At 38.8% G+C, this 16,565-nt stretch overlaps 1 protein-coding gene across 4 annotated transcripts in view; it reads right to left on the reverse strand.

Annotated features, from left to right (window-relative positions):
* LOC139138158 (fibroblast growth factor receptor 2-like) overlaps nt 1-4,306 on the reverse strand; it is an 88,489-nt gene extending 84,183 nt beyond the window's left edge. The window contains exon 1 of one of the 4 annotated variants that reach the window (XM_070706398.1): nt 3,876-4,306. The gene's annotated coding sequence lies outside the window, so the exon portion shown is untranslated. The remainder of the gene's footprint in view (nt 1-3,875) is intronic. The other 3 variants (XM_070706397.1, XM_070706399.1, XM_070706395.1) reach the window with 3 other exon arrangements.
* Between the last annotated feature and the right edge of the window lie 12,259 nt (nt 4,307-16,565).

Genomic DNA, 16,565 nt, shown 5'->3' on the forward strand with positions numbered 1-16,565 from the left:
CCTGGACAATCTATGTTAACAGGATAATGCACCATTGGAATGCAAACAAACATACATAAATGAAATAACAAACAACTAAACAAATTTGCCTCAAGTTTACAGTACATTTCAAACAACATTCCATCAATTCACCATGACGCAGAATCAATGAATTAACTTACAAACTAAAACACTATATATACAAATACCTGCATAGGAAATTAATCAACGTCTGACTTGACTAACTGTTGGAATGTTAATCCAGAATTAATACACTCCAGGCTACATTCTATTAGCTTTCGATATTAGAAATCATACCATTTAATACTCACTGAGAACAGAATACAGACCTGTGACTTTGATCAAATCCAATCTGAGAACACTAGAACTACAACGAAAATATTTTATATACAATTAGATCCAGAAGACTGTTAAAATCTGTAATTTCTGATAAAGAATTATAAATTCATAAATCGATAGTCATGAGATCACTTTAAGGTGAGATTTAACACACTGATATCAATAATATTTTTAAAATGGTTTCATGACTGTCATAACGTTTCATTTTTCATGCACATGATATCTATTGGATAAACATAGTGTGATTTGCAAATTTTGAATAATTCCTAAATTATTTTCCAAAATATATCTATAAGTTGCACAATCAGATCTCTCTTTAATCTGAAAATGAAAATTAAAAAAACCACGGTGCATTGTGTTGCTACTTGGCATGTATTGGTGGTACTCTTATTCAAAGTTGTCAGAAAACAAGATGCAATTACTTTTTGCAGCACTGGTAATTATTTGCTAAATGGTTGTTTACTTGTGAAATGCCCTGGACATCAACATTTGAAGAGATGGCCCCAGCAATGTCCATGCATAATGAACATTTAGCTGGAAGCAGTAAGATGCTGATTACAAAATAACCTTGCTCAGTGTAGACTGAACACAGAAACCATCACAAACTGTGTGCAAAAACAAGAAAACAGATTTTTACATCACTGTGAATTCACGTCACAGGATGTAAACACAGTGGATTCTTCATTATACATTGTCTGCATATAAAGTAGATCATTATAACAAACACAGAACTGTCCATTCCAAGATGATTAAAAGATGTCTTTCCAAAACGCATCATACCAAATCTATAGTTGCACCACAGTCCTGACACTAATAAAGCTACATTTGAATTGCTTAAATACTTAATTTTCATTGGTCATCATAAATGTTACATCAACAATATCCAACCAAGGATGACTGGGTGGGCCAAATTAACATTTCAATTGCATCCAAATTAGCATTACAATAGCCTTTTTGTTTCTTAATTAACATAAGTGACTACATCCTGAGGAGGCTTTTGAATGCTGAAGGAGGCTGACAAACTATCCTGAAGGCAAAACATCGGGAATTCAAGACTGTAAAGTTTTCAAACCGTGAAATACTCAAGGTTTTCTAGCATTTGTAGTACTTCTAGTTTGCCATGGCAACTGAAAAAATGGTTTCTCTGAGTTTTAATCTATAAAGTTTATCTCAATGACAAGCTACATATACGTACATATGGAGAGTGTATGTTTTGTCTTGAAAGTAGTTTTAGCTCACTGATTTACAGTTGAACAGAACCAAAAGACAAGCCGAGGGCCAAAGTTGGGCTTCCTAAACATATTAATCTTTCTATGCATCACACCTGTTTGAATGCCTGATAGTTCAACAACCATAACTTCATAGTTGAATGTTGTGGTGATATATTCTTCAGACACACAACGAAATAATGGTTTGAATATCTCTAGACCTTGATCCTGTCAATGTCATGATCGAAAAACCTCAAAAGATTTCACTAGGATTTTAAAGATTGTACCTTCGACACGTACAGACAGGCACAGCCTGAGCCATGCCCGATCAAATGTGTCCACATTGTGGGCGTTCTATTGAATCTGCCATGATAATCTATTGTGGTGAGCGTTCATGCGGTAACTCGATACGGCGCTTTAACATTTCCACCAATTTAGTGCAGGCCAACGAGTTACAAACTATTGATAGAAAAAAAACTATTAAAAACAGCGACTTTGCAAGCAGCCTAAAGTTAATCGATGTCACTAATTTTCAATCGTTGGAGAAAATTACGTTTCATGTGAAAGTTGGAAGAACTGATTCATTTGTATCTCTTGTCGACGCATCCAATGTCAAGGTGAGTCAAGGTTACCACGGGGTGACGAGTTTGACAAGGCCGTTCGAGTTGAATGGTTGTAAAGGCCCCTGCGGGTTGTTATATCCTGAAAAAACTGTGAGATCACCACATTGATTGGGAACCGTTTCAAATAATCGACGACAGCCTGGGCACGCACTCCACTGTGCATTGACGGTAAGCGGCGATGTACCAAAGACATTTCAGGGAAAGCGGTTTTCAAGAGAATTTCTTCGTTAATACTAATAGCAGACTGGCCGTGGTGTCCGCGGCGAATGTTTTAAGCCTACGGCTGCAAAAGAAACATCATCGGTACGAAATCATACACCCGTCCATTGATCATGATATACGCCACCGAGACAGTCAATTTACATGTAGCAAACTGCAGAGTGCAACGAACATGTAAATTGTTAGATTTGTTCTTTCGATTATTCTACATGCATTGGGAACGTACCGTATCTGTGTATTACAGCATGTAACTCCGTGCGCTGCGTGAAGTTATAAGAATTCTTTAAAGAAAACAACAGTAAATTATGATGTTTAAGCACAGAGTGTCGCATTTCAGATCGTGCATTCATCGTCTTTTGTGACTCTCTTCAGTGTTGGTGTTTAAAAGACCGTAGCATTTAATACCGCGTCGTCATGGCAAATCACGGCGTTCAAACGCACCATAGAAATCACGGCATTTAAAAATGCAGAGAAAACATGCACTCGCCGGGCCGAGCTGAGGTGAGAGACGTTCCGTTGGAACCCCTACAAGTGACTGGAGGGAAGCTAACATTTGCAAAGAGTCTAGCGGGTAGGTGGCAGACGCCGGACAGCTGTTTTTCACAGACGTGCAGCTAGTATCTACCAAATCACAGGGGGGCACGGCTCATATGTCACTGGCCACTCGTTCAGGCTGTGGGTGTACCCACAGCGCGCGTTACGCGGTCAATGTCTCTCCTGCACCGCCCGGCGTTCTGAAGTCACTTCGGAATTATATACACCAACACGAACATCAAACCCATCGGTTATATCTGTCATGTTGGCGCGTTTACGATGTAAAAGGTGTATTCCTTCTTTCGTTTTAGGGATCCCGTGATATTATAACAGATCTTTAGCATACCTATGCGCTGACTTTTTCTGAACCTATTCGGCGATCAAATGAATAAACACCTCAGTAATATGTATATCATTTGGGATACATTACATACAGTATGGACAACGGATTACGAGATGAGATTAGGCGGCGACAGACTTTCACAGCTGAAAATCTCATTCACAAGACAATGAAATCAAATTAAGAAAAGATCTTAAGCGAATAAACAAACTGGAACAACAGCGATTACGAGTTTCATGGAGCTGTTGTTGATTTGTTCACACCGGTCACTTCATTCATCGCTGATCAACATTTTAAAATCTGCCGATTTCCAACACCGCAATACAGTTCCGTCACTTAATACACACGTTAACAACTTGCAATTAGACCTCCAGGGTCGGAATACATATCAATTGCTCGCTGGAAACCGATCACGCTGCGAAAGTCCGCTCAAAACTCGCGATCAGCACAGGCGTAAACACAGTGGCAGGGTTTTAAAAGTTAGTTCCGAGATCTGATCGAATGGGGTGCGCTGCAGTGCTGCCTGTGTAACAGGCCAGACGACTCGATTGCTGAAGGAGGCGATCGACTCGAACAAAAGCAATAAAAATCTAAAAATGCCGAAAAACCCACCAGTTATAGCTGTTGAATATCCGGCTTACATTTTGAAGTCCAGTTTACATTTCTTCACGACGGAATTGGATGATAACTGCCAACAAAGCTTATAATCCACGGCATAGTCAAGGCGCAGGACTTTAGAACCAGAAGACGATTTCCGTAAACTGTCTTACGACCCCCTATGTAAGTTGGGAAAATCAGAGGAGGTTGTTGCTCGCACCGCCGCCGTTGAGGCGTCAGTCTCGCTGTGACATTATTTCGTTCACGTCATATGACGTTATTTCACGGTCAACAGTACTGAAAAATTAATGAACTCACGATAAACAGTCTGCGCAGTTCTCTCACACGGAATTGACAAGCCAACGGTTCGGTCGAAATATCAATCACTAAATTTCAAAGAAGAAAAGACATGGTACGGTATACGCTGTACAGTCAAATTCTAGAAACATAGGCCTACATACGTCATCAAGATTAATTTCATAATTGAAAAAGCAAACTCAGATCTTTACTACTGCGAATGTCACGTGAAGGAACGGTGACAATTTTGTTATGTGATCCAATGGGACCGAAGATACATTATTAACTTCACTCATTTTATTGAACCTATATTTCTTAGCAGATATTCTATTTCCGTTCGACATTTCGCATTCAATTCCCTTGGAAATTATGGATTCTGGTGCTCATGGTTTGGACAGCTTCGTTGAGAGTCAGTCTGCAATATAAGGGTTTTATTTTTAAATGTGGCAATCATTCTCAATGCGATGGACACGTACAACATAATAACGAAGGGCGACTAGGCACAGTTCATAGCTGTCTATAGAGGGGCGGTTGAATCACAGGGAATTCACTTCAGCTAATATCAAATTACGTTTGTTTGTTTGTGTGCGTAAAAAGTTTTCTTTCATTGAAAGCTAGCAGTAAATCATTGTGACTAGAAATACTTTTACATTTTTCTATTCACAATTGTAATGTGAAGGTTTTTTATAATTTTAACATCAATTTGTGGTAGGAACTCCATGAAAGATTCATTCGAACATAATGTTCAGTTTTCTGTACAAAAACTAACCCGAAGTTCCCTGTTCTTGGGGCGGAGAGAGGGAAAGAGGAGGGCAGATGGAGACAAGCTGATGAACATATCTGACCAAATTCGCGCTTGGATCCTACTTGTTGCTGGATGAGAAGCTGTATTATACTTTACAAAACCATGGTGGATAGAGTGAAGTGTTGGTAAAGTTTAGAATCTTCCAAGTGGATGCATCAGACTTTCGCAGTTCGGTGAATGCAAGAAGGTACCGATGCATGGCTCGTGATGTCATCACAACCTGGACGATCTAGTGATCGCCACAAAAACAAATAAGTCTTGTCACTAACACTCCGATTACACCTTTATGTTTACAAAATATATGTATTTAAGGTAGTATGCGCCTCGAAAGTGAAGTGTAAAACTTTTGCTCAAACTTTCCGAAGTTTCAACCATTCTCGCAAAACCTAAAATGCACCCTCTGCATGCCTATATCACTACCAATTGTTAAAGAATACAATTTCATAGATCGGTTATTGTGGAACTGTTTTTGCGGTCCGTCACATGGCAGCTGAAAGTCACTAATAGTACGTGTACCTACTGTGTATCGGAGAAAAATAATTACATACCAAAGAAGCTATCGCCATGGCGACAATGTAGGCTCACCACCATTGTGGCGTTCTTTTATTACTGAACGTGGCACTGCACTGTCGATCGTTACCCAAATTATAGGTGTCTATTAGCCGCTGTATGCCCTCCTTTCCTAAAATCACAGAAACAGTCCCTGGTAACTAGTTCAAGTACCCTAATCTCTTTCTGTAGCAAACTGTGGTCCGCTATACGCCCCCGGGGAGAACTAGACTGGTGCCTTTACAGTTGCAAAGTATTTATCGTGTACTTGTGAAATGAACCTTGTAATGAATGGCCTACCACCTACCGACTGGTGGATGCAAATTACGTTTAGACAACTCAATCGAATCGTTTCAAAGGTTGGTGTATGGGTTTGTTTTGTTTTTGTTTTAGTTTTGTTTTTTCAGGGGAGGGGTTGTGTTTCCACCAAATTTCAAAAGTTCTGGACACCGAATTGTAGTTATAATTGTATCTCTATTTCAGTTTACTGTAAAGTTGTATTTTGAAGGAAAATGGTAAATAGGAAGCGAATGAAAACGTCTCTGCTGTTCGAAAAGTTCGTATTGTCCCGGAAATTTTAAATTATCAATATCCCCATTCATGTACGGAGAAGTGATGTGGGCCTTTAACTGGGCATCTACAGTGTGCCACTGCTCCGGTTTCCGGAGTCAAGCCCCTAGAGACCACACCGAATTGTATGCTTTGTAAAAAAACTTCCGAGTTTGATTTCATGTGTATTGTGCGGTCAACAAATGCACTTTGACAGAGAATAGGTTGGAGATGGACGGACAGACGGGAGCCTGTCTCTATGTGTATGGACGAGTGTGCATGCAATTGAATCTATAGCCAACACATGTCAATTATTTCGGTATTTTTGAGTAATATTCGTACATCGAATGAAATGGCACTTCTTGCATAGAAGTAACCACATTAGCGGAAGAAAGTTCCAAATCACAAAACACCAGAGAACACTTAAGGTCAATCATTTTGCTTCCCTCGAAGCGATTTATCTGACTCCCGCCTTATTTCGATCGAGTTCCGGCAAGGACACTGAAAATTGCCCACGTGGTTTTCGCTGAGTTCCCATACGACACGCGACTCGCGTGTATTTTCATACAGGTTGCAGTAGCCGTCAGCTCTCTTAACATGATACCTGAGGGCGCAACATCAGTGAATGGCCTCAGAACCCCGAAGTTTGAGTGATTGTCACGAAATTGACATTGAAGATTGACAGGTAAATTTAAAAAGTTAAATGTTATCATTAAGGTAGTGTGCGCTTCGCGATTCGAAAGTGAAAAACTCAAGCTTTTACTCAAACTTTCCTAAATGAAGCTTTCAACCATTCTTTCACCAAATCAAGATTAAAAATCGGGCTCACCGTGCTAAGTTTGGTACTGGAGAAACAAACGACAACACATTTACAGATATTTCAAATTCAAAATGGCCATCATCCATGCGTTAACTCTATGGGGAAAATGAAATTTTCGATTTTCGTAAAACTAGGCCTATGAAAAATTTGTATACACCAAGGGCTTTAAAATGATCCCTACAAGTGGTAGATCAGAAAAGAATTGTAAAATTTGAGATCCCCAAGGTGAACTCTACCGTAACAGTGTGCTGTTTACAACCTATCTGTTTACAACATATGTTAGACAACTTTATCTTCAATTTATGATGATGTTTCATTTTGCCATCGTCATGGTGACGATTAACAGGCTAAGGCTAGTGAGGTTTACCCAAGACTGTCATCCGTAGTTTAGGACAGTAGAATAATTGGAGTGAACTGTTACTTTATTTCTAGGGCACCTTTCTTGCAAATCCCGTATGGGATGAGATTTCAGTGACGGACTACATTACATCACATTACATTACATTACATTAAATTACATTACATTACATTACATTGCATTGCATCACATTACATTACATTACATTACATTGCATTACAGTACATTACAGTACATTACAGTACATTGATCTGCAATTTGCAGCTCGTAGTTTCAAGCAGCTGGGCGTCTTATCATGCTTATGACACAAACGTCATCGTGGTGCGGTGGCTGGCAGAAATAATTACTTTCAATGTGTGTCCTTACTTCACGATATTTTGGCACCGACGACAACACTGTACCCTTCACTTGCGAACGCTGCTGAGGACGAGTCTCGCACTCTTTGGAGGTAGGTAGTTTACAGGTCAACAACTGAAAGCCTCAGGAAAATTCACCAGAAACAGCACAATGACAGGACCCTGAATTCGCAAATACCGCGAGACATAACTTTTCGTCCAGTTCAAGACCCTGACAGGTTTATATGATGGTTTTACAACAGATTGGCGACACGGTCAGAAGGATTTGTATGGCGACATCTTTAGATCTGATAGCGTGAAAGCTTTGAAGTAGCCACAGGAAGTACGTCTTTTGTACAGATCGCATTTGCGTCAGAACCAAAGCAAATACATTGTAAATTGAATGCTGATAGATGCAAAAGGACGGAACCCTGGGCTATATATAATTTACTACCATGAAAGACAAGAAATAGAACAACCTTCTCCATACGAAAATAAACTTTACGAATGGAGGTATGTACAGTACCATGCAGCCGATGAAGGTGACCCATATCAGTCTAGGTACTTCAGGTACCATCATTAATAAAATTAACACTACTTCAGTCCCACACAACTATACCTGTCTGAGTTTACGCAAGGTTTTGCAAACACTCTTTTCACTACTGCATGGAAGTTTGCACGTAGGTTTTCATACAAGGCCAGTTACAGCATGCAAGCCCACAGGATAGCAGTTAAAGTGCAGTGTACTTTCCACACACTGCACACATTCCAAGTAAATGCTTGGGAATAAGACCCATGATTTGCTTTCATTTGTCAAAATTCAAGAAATTTCAGAAAGGAACTTAAAATATGTCATTTGGAGGAAAAAGCAGATTGCAAATGTAATAGTCCTATAATCGATGACACTATAATGGCCGCAGTGTAAGGAGTTGAACGCAAACACGTGACAACGAACATATCATTACAAATACGGACATTTTTCGTTCACACTTTGAAAGCAGTTGTCGCTGTCAGTGACCAACACACACACCAATCATCTAAATATCTTAAATAGACAATGTGCTGATTGCACAAGAATAAGCACCAGCGTACCTACACCCTGCTTGTAATTTGTGCACCTACACGTGTCACACACACACACACACACACACACACACACACACACACACAATACATAAATACATACACACATACATACACACATACACACATACATACATACATACATACATACATACATACATACACACATACATACATACATACATACATACATACATACATACATACATACATACATACATACATATACAGAAAATGAAAAAACTTAGTGTTTAAATTTACGTATTTCTCGGAAATAAAAATCCAATGAAGAGTTCTCAGAGTTCTTATGTTCTCATTGCTGGTTGTTGTCACAATGACATCAATAGGGTCATTGAGGGCCAGCTAAACATAGAAACTAATCCAACTACGTGGCCTGGGGATAGTCGGATTACTTTCTTTTGATCAGTCTAAGAATATTTGCATTGGCAATGTTAAATTGACGAGACTGAAGGACACTGGGTGCAATTTAATGCTGGTATAATTCAACATTAAATTAAGGGGTATGTTTGTAATTATCCAGCATGGAAAGGTGCCGTCATAAGGTGCCACCATAATGAGGACTGGGCCCTCTGTTCTTTAAGTATAGGATAAAGCCTGAGTACGAGGGCTCTTCTGGTATATAAAGTCCAACCCAACGATAAAATGTCGAGGCCGCAGGCCGAGACATTTTATCGTAGGGTGGACTTTATATACCAGCAGAGCCCGAGTACGAGGGTTTTATCCGACTTAAAAACTATCGCCCCTAACTGTTGTATTTTCGTTTTCAAAGTGTTTACGTCAACCGTCCCCTTTGTCAATGTAACATGTTTAGGATATGAATTAAAACTTTTATTTGTGAAATAGCCTTCCAATGTAATGAAACATTCTATAAATGCCCTAGTGCACATTATATAAATGCCCTAGGGCACAGCAGATTTTGTTTTTCAGCTGGTTTCCGCTGTGTTACCAAATTTGAATGTTAAAATGTACCAGATGTCTACAGAATATGACATGTTCACTTGTGATTGGACAGTACTTTACTACGGCGCTGTCATTCGTTTTTGGAATTTGGTGACCAAGGCTTTATGAGTAAATAAAACACCCTGAATTGAGCACTCTGATTGGTCAATCAACAGTAGATAGTTTTTAAGTACCGTTAGAAGCTTCATTTTGAAGTTAGTGAAGTGTGAAACATTTTGATCAAAGTGAACCTGAATTCTTCTGATGGAGGGTCGGAGGTTATCACATCAGGATACCAGAATCTCGAAACTGCTTTTATGGGCATTTTACTTATGGCTGGATCTCAATAACAATGTGAAAACCATTGCATAGAATGTGGCCTTGTCATTTATACAAGAAACGGTACCGCAATTTTACTTATATGTCGAAAACTGATCAATCTTTTGTTTGACATATTTCTCGGTATTAGTGATCGATTTATTGATTGATGATCGATTTGATGCAGCTGAAGACTGACCCGAACACAGAGACAAGTCGACCGTCATAATTCAGCAATCATATTTCTATGATTTTAAAAATCAAATACTTTAATAACACTGGCCCTTAAACAGAGATTTAAACAATATGTTGCCTAATAAGTCCGGCGAAATACGCATGTGTAAGCAGGAAATATTGGAAATTGACGGACATGACACGCAATTATGGTCATTCTAAGATTTGCAGAATCGTTGAAGGTTCAGATACTCAGCATGTCATGCAGACGTGATTTTATGGTATTTAGTACACGCATTGTACCTTTTAACGTTCACGTCAGGCAGAAAATCTGGCTATGTGATTTCTCCATCGACAATCGTAAAGTCATGCGCCACACATAACAAGTCTATTAGCGTCGCTGTACGTCTTGCATACGTCAGCGGAGATAAAAGTATACCCAGTATTAACCGAGTTTGCCGGAAGCTATATTCTCCTCGATCCTCTTGAGGTGCAAAAGAAACATGCGTCTATTGATTCAATATATTACGACGCACATGAAGAAGTCACGAAGAAACGCCAACAATCTAGGTCGATCACATCCATGTAACAGTGATAAATTGGTATCAAAACTACAGCGTACGTCACTGGGATGGACGTACCATTATGACAACCTGACAGTAATGTATTTATAAATAGAACTCAACCACAGTACTGTCATCTTTCTAGCTGGTACAGCCGCCAAACAAAGCTTAGCCTGTGGCCGTACTTTTACTATGCGTGTACAGAAATCAAAGTATCTATCTATCTAGACCCGCTGTCTCCAAATATTTCGAGAAACGACTCAATCATTACAAGCGCTCCGTTACCATCACTCTAAAAGTTTTGTTGATGCAGTTCCATAATAGTTCTGAGGAAAGCTGAACTCAGGAAACAATCTACACTTACCTGGTATTCACTGCTGTTGTGGGAAATAATGGTTACAGAGTGGTGAGGACTGGTCATCAGCAAAGAGGTGCTGTCTATCGGTGAGGCAATTAGTCCATTGAAGAAATAACACGTGGATGAGAAAAGGTCTGAAATTATTCATGGTACTGTTAAATGCAAATACTGTCTATTACTTTACATTTGAATTCAAATCATCGGCTAGAAGGAACGATAACAATCTCTATTTTTATGCCACTGGACAAATCTGACAGGTGGTTTTTAAAGAATACCCTGAAATGAGAACATTTCAAGCACATTGGACGATGAAAAATCTTCATCGTTGCAATACTAGTAAATGGAAACCGTTGCAGTACCTTTGTATTGACATGAAATGTCGCGCTAAGCAGGAAAGATGTGGGAAGTTTGGAAATTAGCACAGCTGTGAAGACAGAAGAAAGTAGGTCCATTAGGGAAAAGTAAGGCAAATGCTTACCCATTTAACCAGTCCGATTGAAGACAGTCATGTTTAATTCATGGCGCAGAGAAAAAGAGATCGGAAATAGCGAAGCCGTGCCATGGCTTTATATTAACTGAAATGAATGTCAAGATGGCTGTTCGTTCCGAAAGAATATTATGACAGTTCTTCAAGGTACATGAATCATGGATCATATGAGGTGACAATAATATCTGCCGGAATCAGTGATACTGACAGATTTCGGGTTTTGTTGTAGGTCAAATAGATTTCATGATTTTAGTACGTCAAAGCCAATCCAAGTATAACCATAACGACAGTATTTCAAGCAGTTAACCGTTTACATACATCGATTAAAAATGTGAGAAAGTTTCGATGAGTGAACGAATATGAGAGAGAGGATAAAGAGGAAAGGAAGGAAAGAGTAGTCTTTTTAATAACAGTATCCGATGGATTAAACAAGGTTTTGTGCAATTGGAGTGACCATGATTAACCAATCCTCAGTCTCGAGTTTTCTGATTGGAGGGGTATAATCTTTGAATATGTAAATCACAGAGTAACATAAATATAGTTAACCGGTTCGTCTTTAATTTGAGATTTTGTGTTCAGAGAGAATATAATATAATATTGTTCACGATGAGGAAACTATTTCAAAAGGTTAATCATAAGACAAAATACTTTCAATTATAACGGTATATCATCGAAAGCAATAATTTTTTGAAATTAAAAAAGGAGACAACATTTGCTGTAGGTGTGTATTGCTTACTGTTTGTACGCATGCGCCATCGTGGTTTAAAGTTGAGTTGATCTTTAATAATTTCTAAAGCAATTTTATGCTCAGTGTTTTAAAGTAATATCAAAGGACGAAAACACGAAACACCAAATACTTCACAAAGCTCTTGAAGTGTCGGTATTCATTGGCGGCGGCGACATCGCAAAGTATCTTGTAATTTTACACTTAAAACATGAAGACTATACTTGACGGTAAGAGTGATTGTATACAAAAGTGAAGACGTTGTTGAGTCCGCCAGGTAGGTTTTCTAGTTACTCCGCGCGCTCATTTTACATGCAATTGAGTCGATAGAGGTATTATGGATTGCGCGTACAGCGCAAGATCTTTTAGTAGGTCAGTACTTCAGTGCATCTTGCATTCAACAGAATCTCAATGGTTGATAAAGGCAGCAATGTTTACCAAAGAAAGGAATACACAGATAGACAGTGATGACTCAAAGACCTTGGCTCGCTCAACCTCTTCTACAATTTTGTCTTTCATGTTCGTGTAAGTTTCCGGTTGAGTGTGCATACGAAGAGCGATGTGACGGGAACTAAGGTGCACTAAGTTCCTTCACACTACATTGACAACGTGCTGAAGAAATGTAAAGTAATGGGTGTGAATGGACACCTTAGCCGAGTCACTGCACACATAATAAACTCGGTTATTCCGTATATTGAAGGCTCCATTTAATGCATTTCCCATCATTTTTGTTCTGTTTGTTAGGTTTAGTTTCCTGTTCTACTACTAAAATCATGTCAAAGTGGCTGGTGGTCAACTTGTCACCAAAACCTGTATGTCCGATATTAGTAAACGCGTTCAGAGTTTGAGTCCGGACCAGAATTCATTAAATTTGTCAAATTTAAATTGTGCTCGGCGCATTGTTTTGGCAGGGCGAATACCTTGTATAATACCAGAGTATAAATAAGAACTAGGAACTTTTCATAGGGCAAAATAGTGGAAATAATGTCAAAATTTTAGTTTAATTTTGAAGTGTATAGACGACATGGTACTGGTGATCTTCTTGTTCAAAGTCTGAAAGCATGCATGGAGAGTTTCTGGTTCACCGCATACAAGAAATTTCTGAACGATGTCGTTTTACTGTTCAATGTAAATCTCTTATCGTTGCCAAAACTGAAACAAACGCATTTTCAAACACATTTCACTATTGTCGATAATCATACAGAGAGTAATAGTTCGTTAGTTTCCAAAATCTCAATGAACGCTGAAGTCATAGACCCTCGAGAAGAACTCGAGGGTCTTTATGCTGAAGTGAAATGTGTCTATTTTCGTTTCCGCTGGTCCAGCTTTCTGCTACGAGCAACACTCTTGAATGTCATGAGGTGGATGTATGGACGGATTATAGACCTACGCGACAGCCAGTAATCTTAGTTAGTCTATAAATGAATGAATGATTGATTGATTGATTGAACGAATGACGTTTTGAACAGATTCAGTTAATTGTGGAAGAGAGATCTACACAGATATGCAATACGTCATAGATGTGTAGTACTAGTCATATGTCGATAATAATATTTATGTTATACGTCCTGTGGAGAGTCGTGCTTTAGTGATGTAGGCTAGGAATAGATTAATCGCTGTATGATGTTATCGCAAGTGTTGTGTAGGTTTAAAACAGCTAAATCTTTGTCGGAAAGTATCGAAAATGTAATTTCTTCATGCGCCCTCTATCTGCCTTCTTCTCTTCAGGTTCCATCGACTCTCGAATATACACCTACAGAGTCGTCGAGATACGCTAGGCTAGAAAGATCTTTACAATGTGCCTTCATTGTTGCAGCTTCCTATAACCCGAGCCTATAGAAAGGTTGCAATACAGAAAGCAATGAAATATATGCTACATGGGCGTTTGCTTGGAATTTACTTATTATAATCAATGATTTTATTCGGATTATTGTCACGGTAGCTTTTTCTGTTGTGAAATCACTTGTGCAGGTAATAATTCAGTCATGTAAGCTTACTAAAATGCGGTAAAGATGTCATGAAGAAGGCTCACCCTTGAATGATGATGGCTGTGTTATTCAGGTATACATTCAAGTGTATTCGCTTCGTGTATAGACATGTCAATCATTGATTTTAAATGTATTTAGCAATGGATGCTGATAGGAATCAGCAAAATGAGTAATAATACACACTCCTGTGGATTTGTTTGGAAATAGGAAAACGAGGACATGTTAACTATTGAGTAACCGTGAATGGAATGACACAGATAATTGACCAGGCTAACTTTGCAGTATGCACACACGATATAGTGAGCCTGGGTTAATATTCAAAGTAACTAGGCCGTACAAATGATACTGGTTTGTGGTTCGATCATGGATTTTTATAAGCCGATTAAGTAAACCGCTTTACATAAAAGGCTTGCTTGAACCAGAAACAGCAGAAAGTTGCAAAACCCACAAACATTCGAACTATTTTCACGCCAAAGCTCAAAAGCCATCGCAAAACCCCTACGCAAATCTCTTTAAATATCTGTTAAAGCGGTACATTGGGAAAGGTGGGCTGAATCAAACTTTTTCCCGCCGACTCAATGAAGTTGCATTGAAATCAAATGCGTAGATATAATATCAAAGTTCACTTAACCATTGAGCTGAACTAAGATGCATGGATAATTAATTAATTAATCGGAAACTGCGAATCCATATCCAAGATAAACTGATTAGATCTTTTCAATAAACGCTATGATACACCACTTCATTAAATGCAGTTTAAATATTTAAAAAAGTAGATTTAAAATCGTGTAAACAGTAACGTGTCTTAAATGCGTGCTTTAGCCTAGATAAAAATGTCTTTCATTGGCGATGCGGAACTGTCGTCCTTGAGGGATACGATTCTTTGAAAGGATCGTTTCGTTTAGAGACGTAGCCAGAAAAAAGCAAGTTAATCATGGATGGCGAGATATATAAGATTGAGTAACAGGTAAATTCCTGTATTAAAAATAAATTTGATTCAATGAAATATCTCAATCAGACGTCAGGAGAGGGATTTGTCAAAAGCATTAGATAAAACAGAAAAAGAAAATATACATCTCAGTATTGACTTCTGAGAGTGTTAGTGATACAAAACTATGAATAAACTATAACAGAATTCTTTGCTGAGATATGGAACACGGATGAATCGAGGCGCCTAAGAATTTCTAATTTTGTCACATGTATGTCGTCATTGTCGGGAACATCAGGTTATATTACATAAACATAAGCGTTTCATAATTTTGAAACTTAACTTTTTATCCGAGGGAGTCAGTGTTTTCAATTCAGCATTATGGTATCATCGTTCATCTTGCTTGGTGGCTGTTCCAATAATTCTTACCGATAAACAATCGACAACAAAGATATATCGACGTAATTGTAACTAGTATAGGCGGTAAGTTCCTGTATCGAAAATCAAATATGCAATATCTTTATTACTCACCATTCTTATCACCAAATTGATATTTTCAGGACGTCATGAAATTTACAGTGAGATTTTACCCCTCTGGGATTTCTGTTATAGTCACGCCGCATTTTATTGCTTATTTCTCTTGTTTAGGACGATGCCGTGAAAGAGTCGCTGGTGGGAAGATGCTTAATAACAGTTGTATTGTTTGTTAAATGCCATGCCTCACCGAGCGCCCACGGTACAACTATAAAGCATGTCAGTTTCCATCACATTAATAACCAAGACGGCTCGGCTAAAATTCTGCTGTGTTAAAGGTGTTCATTCAATGGCCATTATCCAGCGAAAGTAAATTTTGTCATCGTATCTTCTTTCACACTGCGTTTGGAACCTATAGCTAAAAAACCCACGACCGGGGATTACGCGATAGTTGTCCGCGAGCAAACTTTTTAAAGGTTTTCAGCGGAGTATTGGGATCCTGTATGAATGCACGTGGATTATTTCATTTGAGTTGTCGTGGTCACGTGGGTGTTGACAAACTAATGATGCGACTCTTGGGGAGTAGGAATGACAGGGCTATGTCGGGAGGGGGGGCGATTATGTGAAGGGGAGTTAGGAGGGAGGGCTTCGTAAATGTGTTTCACAGACTAGTACTTCAGCCAGCGTTGTACGTTTTGTAGACTTGCCCCAATTCTGTAGGTTTATAAGTATTATAACAGAGTAAACTGATGCGATAAACTTCTGCAGAATGTCGTGTTGAAGGAGTGATCGCGAAAGCCGTAATGGCGAGCTAGGAACTACCACGTACGCACGAGCAAAGTTTTACACAGATGCCAAGATACTAACGGATTAGTCTTTACTGACATGTGAAATCCCATGAAATGGTTGGTCTGCTACCCCAGACGAAATTCCAA

This window comes from Ptychodera flava, chromosome 8 (assembly GCF_041260155.1).
Source record: "Ptychodera flava strain L36383 chromosome 8, AS_Pfla_20210202, whole genome shotgun sequence".
NCBI lineage: Eukaryota > Metazoa > Hemichordata > Enteropneusta > Ptychoderidae > Ptychodera > Ptychodera flava.